This window comes from Oratosquilla oratoria, unplaced genomic scaffold, assembly GCF_046742065.1.
Source record: "Oratosquilla oratoria isolate Oo_2021 unplaced genomic scaffold, ASM4674206v1 SCAFFOLD345, whole genome shotgun sequence".
In the NCBI taxonomy this organism is placed as follows: domain Eukaryota; kingdom Metazoa; phylum Arthropoda; class Malacostraca; order Stomatopoda; family Squillidae; genus Oratosquilla; species Oratosquilla oratoria.
Genome location: NW_027467694.1, coordinates 1,037 through 8,140, shown reverse-complemented (window position 1 = coordinate 8,140; position 7,104 = coordinate 1,037). Strand labels below are relative to the sequence as shown.

The 7,104-nt window shown below is 58.3% G+C and overlaps 1 non-coding gene across 1 annotated transcript; it reads left to right on the top strand.

Annotated features, from left to right (window-relative positions):
• Positions 1 to 964: 964 nt before the first annotated feature.
• LOC143023104 (5.8S ribosomal RNA) lies at positions 965 to 1,120 on the top strand. Its single transcript, XR_012966156.1, has one exon. It is a non-coding gene; the product is annotated as a 5.8S ribosomal RNA (ribosomal RNA).
• Positions 1,121 to 7,104: the final 5,984 nt, after the last annotated feature.

The following is a 7,104-nucleotide window of genomic DNA, read 5'->3' as shown; positions in this document are numbered from 1 at the left end:
TTCCGGTAACGAACGAGACTCTAGCCTGCTAACTAGTCGACGGATCTCATACCATATATGTCCGTCGCACCTTCTTAGAGGGAAAAGCGGCGTCTAGCCTCACGAGATTCAGCAATAACAGTTCTGTGATGCACTAAGATGTTCATGTCCGCACGCGCGCTACACTGAAGGGATCAGCGCGTCCTCCCTCTCCGAGAGGAGCGGGTAACCCGTTGAAACCCCTTCGTGATAGGGATTGGGGCTTGAAATTGTTCCCCATGAACGAGGAATTCCCAGTAAGCGCAAGTCATCAGCTTGCGTTGATTACGTCCCTACCCTTTGTTCACACCGCCCGTCGCTACTACCGATTGAATGATTTAGTGAGCCATTCGGACTGGCGCGCCTGGTGGCTCACGGGTCACCCCGGGCTGCCGGAAAGATGTCCAAACTTGATCATTTAGAGGAAGTAAAAGTCGTAACAAGGTTTCCGTAGGTGAACCTGCGGAAGGATCATTACCGAACTGCTCGGAGAGAGCAGAGGAAAACGCACTCGAAGGGTGCTGCCCGTGGACTGGCCTGGCCTGGCCTGGCCTGGCCCGGGCATGCCAGTCACCCATGGGGGGATGGTTGTGGACCTGCTCCTCCCCGGTAGGTAGGTAGGTAGGTAAGTAGGTGGGTAGGTGGTTAGGCAGGCAGGCAGGTAGCTGGACACGCCGCTTGCCCGCCGCCGTGCCGGAAGGACCGGCCGACCTGGTTTTCTTTCTTTTCCAGGCTGGCCGGCCGAAGCCGTTCGCTCCAAAAGGCGTCGTAGGAGGCAGCCGCAGCCGCAGCAGCAGCAGCAGCGGGTAGCAGGCTTCCTCCTCCGCCGTTCCGAGGGCTCTCCTCACTCTTTTCTTAATCTAAACCCCAAGCAGATTGCGGGTTCCGGGAGGCTCAACGGGGCGGGGCCATGGAACCTAGGTGCCCTCCAGTTAACCGGAGACACAACTCTTAACGGTGGATCACTTGGCTCGTGGGTCGATGAAGAACGCAGCAAAATGCGCGTCGGCGTGTGAATTGCAGGATACAATGAGCATCGACCTATCGAACGCACATGGCGGCCGCGGCCAAGAGTGCCGTGGTCCAACCCGATCGAGGGTAGGTTCCCACAACCATCACGACCCCCGCCTTGATTGAGCGGGGGGAAGGAACTCTCCCAAAGGGGGCCAGCCGGGTCCGGGAGCGAGCGCCATCGATGGCCGGCCAGCCAGCCAGCCATCGGCGTTTCTCCCGTCGAGCGAGGCGCCCCCGCTGGTCCCGGCAGACAGATAGACTAATATCTATCGGAAGCCGGGGCCCTGGGCGTGTGTCCTGGGCTCTCGCCCGCCGCTGACTGACTGGCGAAGGAGCGGGCCGGACGTTCGCCGTCAAACGTCCGGTTCCCCGCAGTAGCTAGCAAACAGTCGGGCGGTGCGTGGCCTCAAGATGAGAGGATGGCATGGCAGAGTGCAGGGCTCTGCTCGTCCGGAGGGCGGCTAACTAACTGACCCCTCTAGACGGACCAGGACGGGTTCAAGGACTTGACCAACCTGCGTCGTAAACGCAAACGAGAGGAAGGTGTCACCGCCGCCGGGCCTGAAAACGAGCGCCCTCGCTGCTGCCGTCAGCCAGCCAGTACTACTCTCGAGAGATGGAGGAAGGGAGGGAGGGAGATGGGTGAACAGACGGATAAACGTGGGAGGGGAGAGACGACCGACCGACCGCTCGCTCGCTCGCTCGCTCGACCCGACCTGCTCTGTAACAACCAGCTCCTCCCGACCCGACTCCCGACCGAACTCTCAAGCCAACAATGCCGACCTCGATGCGGGTGAGAACACCCGCCAAATTTAAGCATATTAATAAGCGGAGGAAAAGAAACCAATAGGGATTCCCCCAGTAGGGGCGACTGAACGGGGAGGAGCCCAGCGCGGAACCTCGCGCGCCTCGCCGGCTGCGTCTGAGGAATGTCGCGTTCCGGAGGGGCCTTTTCAGACCACACCGACCCCCCCCCCCCCCCACTCGGTGACCTGGCCGACCCCGCGACGGTCGTAACCGCAAGTGCCCGCCTACCGACTCTCGGGTCGGCGGGCGCCTCCTTTGCCGGGGCAGCGGCGCTTTTCAGCGGCGTGTAGGTCGGCGACCCACCCGACCCGTCTTGAAACACGGACCAAGGAGTTTAACATGTGTGCGAGTCATTGGGCGCACTAAACCCAAAGGCGAAATGAAAGTGAAGGGCCTCCTCCGAGGGGGCCCGAGGGCCGATCCGCCTCGCGGCCGGCGCAAGCTCGGGACTTGCACACCCCATCGTGGGTGGTGAGTACTAAGAGCAGACATGTTGGGACCCGAAAGATGGTGAACTATGCCTGGCCAGGACGAAGCCAGAGGAAACTCTGGTGGAGGTCCGTAGCGATTCTGACGTGCAAATCGATCGTCGGAGCTGGGTATAGGGGCGAAAGACTAATCGAACCATCTAGTAGCTGGTTCCCTCCGAAGTTTCCCTCAGGATAGCTGGTGCTCGCTACAGAGTTTCATCCGGTAAAGCGAATGGTAAGAGGTCTTGGGGACGAAACGTCCTAAACCTATTCTCAAACTTTAAATGGGTGAGAGGTCAGGCTTGCTTGACTGAAGCCTCGACAGTGAATGTGGAGTACCTAGTGGGCCATTTTTGGTAAGCAGAACTGGCGCTGTGGGATGAACCAAACGTCGAGTTAAGGGGCCTAAATGGACGCTCATCAGATCCCATGAAAGGTGTTGGTTGCTATAGACAGCAGGACGGTGGCCATGGAAGTCGGAATCCGCTAAGGAGTGTGTAACAACTCACCTGCCGAAGCAACTAGCCCTGAAAATGGATGGCGCTCAAGCGTCCTCCCGATACTCGACCGTCGGGGCAGTACCGGCCGACCAGGGTCTCGAAGCCCCGACGAGTAGGAGGGTCGCATCGGTGAGCGTAGAAGGAGTCCGGCGCGAGCCGGTCTGGAGCTGCCGCTGGTGCAGATCTTGGTGGTAGTAGCAATTACTCGAGCGAGATTCTTGAGGGCTGAAGTCGAGAAGGGTTCCATGTGAACGTCACTTGAACATGGTGCAGTTGATCCTAAGCCCAAGGAGAAATCCGCCATCCACAGTCCCGCCGTGCCGAACAACGAGTTGGCTCCGGCCGGGGAGTGGGGTGGGTTGGTTGGTTGGTTTTCGGGCGGGGGGAAAGGGTCGTCGGTCTGTCGGTCGGCGTCGGCGTCTGCGTCGGTGTTGCGTTAGGCGGAGGGGGGAGGGGGGAGGGGGGCGTTTTTACGCCCCCTTTGAGCCAGCGTAAGTCCATCCTCACCGTGCCAGGACAGACAGCCAGACAGACAGCCAGACAGCCGGCCAGCAACGGCCCCGGTACCTACCCACCCAGCCAGCCCCCCAGCCACCCAGCCACCCCCGGCCACGCCTCTTCCTCCCCAGCCAGCAGCAAGCAAGCAGGGGAGGAGGCGAGTGTGACCAAGCGCACTCACTCGCACGCGGTCTATGCGGCCGGAAGGTTGTGGGCGAAAGGGAATCCGGTTCTTATTCCGGAACCTCCACCCGGAGAGGGTGTTACCCCTGCCTATAGGTACTCCTGGCGACAGGAGGAAACCTGCTGCTGCCGGCCGCGGTCCAGGGAAGAGTTTTCTTTTCTGCTTAAGAGGTCATGGCCCTGGAAGCTACTTGCAAGGCGAGAGGGCCTTATCAAACCCGTAGAGCGTCGCAGGTTTTGCGGCGTCCTGAGTACCGCGATCTTTTGCCGGTCCCTGAAGCAGCGGGGAAAGGGGTCAAATTTTCGGGGGAGCCCGTACCCATATCCGCAGCAGGTATCCAAGGTGAATAGCCTCTAGTCGATAGAATAATGTAGGTAAGGGAAGTCGGCAAGTTAGATCCGTAACTTCGGGAAAAGGATTGGCTCTGAGGGTCGGGTCAGTCGGGCCTGTGGGGAAAGCGGGCACGGGGCTCGCCGTCTGGACTGAGGGCGATGGCCTCCCTTGCCGCCCCGCCCGCCGTTCTCACGGACGGTCGCGGGCGGCGCGGGTCGGGGTCCGGCCGGAGCCCTGGACCGGAGGATTTGGCGTCCCTTCCGTGGAACTCGCAGGCTAACGCGGGCGGGGCCTTCCTCGCCCCGTAACGCTTCGGCTGGCGCTCAGCGGACCCGACTCAGAACTGGCACGGACTAGGGTATTCCGGACTGTCTAATTAAAACAAAGACATTGCGATGGCGGGAAGGGGTGTGTGTGGTGGTGGGTGGGGGCCCGTAGCCGGTGTTGACGCAATGTGATTTCTACCCAGTGCTCTGAATGTTCAAAGTGAAGGAAATTCAACCAAGCGCTGGGGGGGTAAACGGCGGGAGTAACTATGGGACGTCCTAAAGACCCTCGGTTCATAAGTTATCAGTGTGGCCTTCCTATTGGCGCGTCCGGGAGGAAACGCTTGCGAAGGTATTGTTTGGTCTGGCCCAGCCAAATAGCCCCCAAGTAGGCAAACAACACTGAGCGGGAGTTAGTGTTTGAGGTTGACAGACATTGCACGGTCAGCGCTCCTAGTCCAGTGGGCTCGGAACAGAGCGTTACGGTTCAACCCGGAAAGCTTGGGTTCCGGCCGAAGAACGAGTAGCACTAGTAGGACCGCATTTTTTGGTATTCCCGCGCGGGACATTCTGTTGCTATTTCGCTGGTGGCAGTCGATTGTGAAACTCAATACCTTTACCGTGATATTGGCGACTGCTCTATCGCGAGCCCACCACTTTCGACCCCCAAGCGGAGGACCCTCCCATCGAGAACCTCTTTATTTTTAAACTTTTTAATCGCCCAGAAGATCGGGCATGGAGACTGCACAAAGAGGTGGACCAACACTCCTGCCCGGAGTTGTCGGCCGCCTCTTTGGGACTAAAATCGGGACTGGGGGTTGCACCGGAAAAACGGGCCCACCCGGTCTCGTTCGGGGAAAAAAGGGGCTGCCCTTGGCCGCTGGCCACCAACAAGGTCAAGGGCAAGGTGAGTGGGACGCTGGAAGGAGTCCTACCTTCTAGCGCGGGAGGATTGGCCTCAATACTCCTGCGTGAGGGGGACGGTGAGGAAACCATCAACCAAAGGTTGGTGGGGAGTCGTCCCCTCAAGGACCCTTGAAGCGATCAAGGGCCTGAGGAAGGAAGCCGGAATATAAGGCGGAAGTTCAGCGTGCTGGTCAACGCTGAACCCGACCTCGTCCGGCCACGCCATCCTCGCTCCCCACCCCTCCCCGACCTCTTCTGGAACAGCTGGGGAAGAGGAAACAGGAGAAGGGGGTTATTTAGCAAATTCCGACCTTCTGGCAGAGCTTCTGAGCCTCAGCGTAGGGGCCCAGCCTGTTCTAAGGAGATAGGAGGATTCGTAGCTCCCAGTTGATGGACTCTGGGGACTGCCTTGGTTAGCTCTTAGAGAGAGGGGAAGAAGCCACTGGGTTTCTTGAGGAGCACGCGGCACAGCCGCGAGCATTCTTTGGGGGGCACTGCACCGTCGCGGTCGCCCGGACGGGAAAAATAAGATCTTCATCCCGACCCCGGCCCAGGAAAGGACAGCAGAAAACCCGATCTACGAAGAAGTGCCATAAAAACAGGAGTCCCGTCGGATGCAAGCGGTTATATAAGGCTGACAGGAGACAGGCTGACTTGATTTATTCTCTCCGGAGAGTGGGAAAACAGCGGCCCGACCCAGTTCAGGACTCCCTTGCGTTCTGGGGTCCCCATCTTTGAGCAGGCCAGCAAACCTGATGCTAGGCAAGGTGACGCCAGTCTGGCCCAAAGATACCCGGAATTATTTCCCCCAATTACAGCTGACATTGGTCTCCGCCACCTTCAGGAAGACCAAGGAATCTTGACGGGGTTAAAGAAGGATTCCTTATCCCGTGTCGACCCCCACAAATCTCCTGTCGGCCCTATATAATCCTCTGGCTCGCGGCCGGGACCAATATGCCGCGCCACCTCAAGATCGGCGCGGAGTGACGCTGAATATGTGCCCTAAAGTGCAAGGCTCGACCAACCCGGGAGACTTTCGGCCCATCGCCGTGGCCTCCTTGGTGATGTCGCGAACTATGCCACAAGATCCTCGCTTCGAGAATGAGCTCTCTGCCAATCAGCGAAGCGTCAGGTGGCCTTTCGGCCGTCCGGTGGATGGGCTTGCCTGACAGAATGTTCTGGTCTGGTATCTGGGGCTCATTAGCGAAGCGAGGGAAAGGCACGCCCTTTATCAATGGCCTTTCTTGGACGTACGCAAGGCCTTCGACACGGTGTTCCGCGAGACGGTTTGTTAGTAGTAAGGGCCCGTTGAAGCGGTTGGGCAGAGTTCCTGGATCTTTTTGCACCAAATATATCCAGTCTTCACTTGCCGATGATGAAGCTGGATCTATTGTAGGCACCGAGGTTCACGTTCGGGGGCTGGTGTTTGTTAAGCAAGGGAGACCCTCTCTCAACACGGTGTGTTTTAACGCGAGTTGATGGATGGAGGTGCCTTCTCCGACGCTCGGACCCAGAACTCGGGCCGCGTACTATCGGAGGAGTATCAACGCATTCTCCATCCTCGCCTTCGCTGACGACCTCCACTTTATATATCGTCGCGCAGACACCAGCTGTTTTTATATAGAGAGAGAGAGATTAGTATGGTTTTTTTTCTTAGGGCTTAAATTTACCCAGCTCCAGAGGGGTCTTCGAAGGAGCCTTGCTGGCGGCCCGGGACTGTCCCTCAACCCGTCCAAGTGCGCCTCCCCGGTGACAACTTGTTGATGGGAAAAGAGGAAGAGAACCGTCCGTCGTACAACCGACCATAACATCTTTGTCGGCGTGGTGACGGCCATTAAAGCTATGGATATCGGGGGCCACATATAAGTATATGGGGGTTCCAGCCGGGGCTTAGAGGTGTATATTACCAACAGCAAAGCTATCCTTCGACGAGCCCCTTGAATACTTATCAAGGGCCCCCCTCAAGCCACAGGCAAAAAAAAATGTATTATTTTGAGAGTCCATCTTCTTCCTGGTCTGCCTCCACAGTCTCGTTTTGGGGAAGGTTTACCCTGAACCGAAACGTGCTTTGGGATCGGATCATAAGGAGGACAGTGCGGACCTGGCTT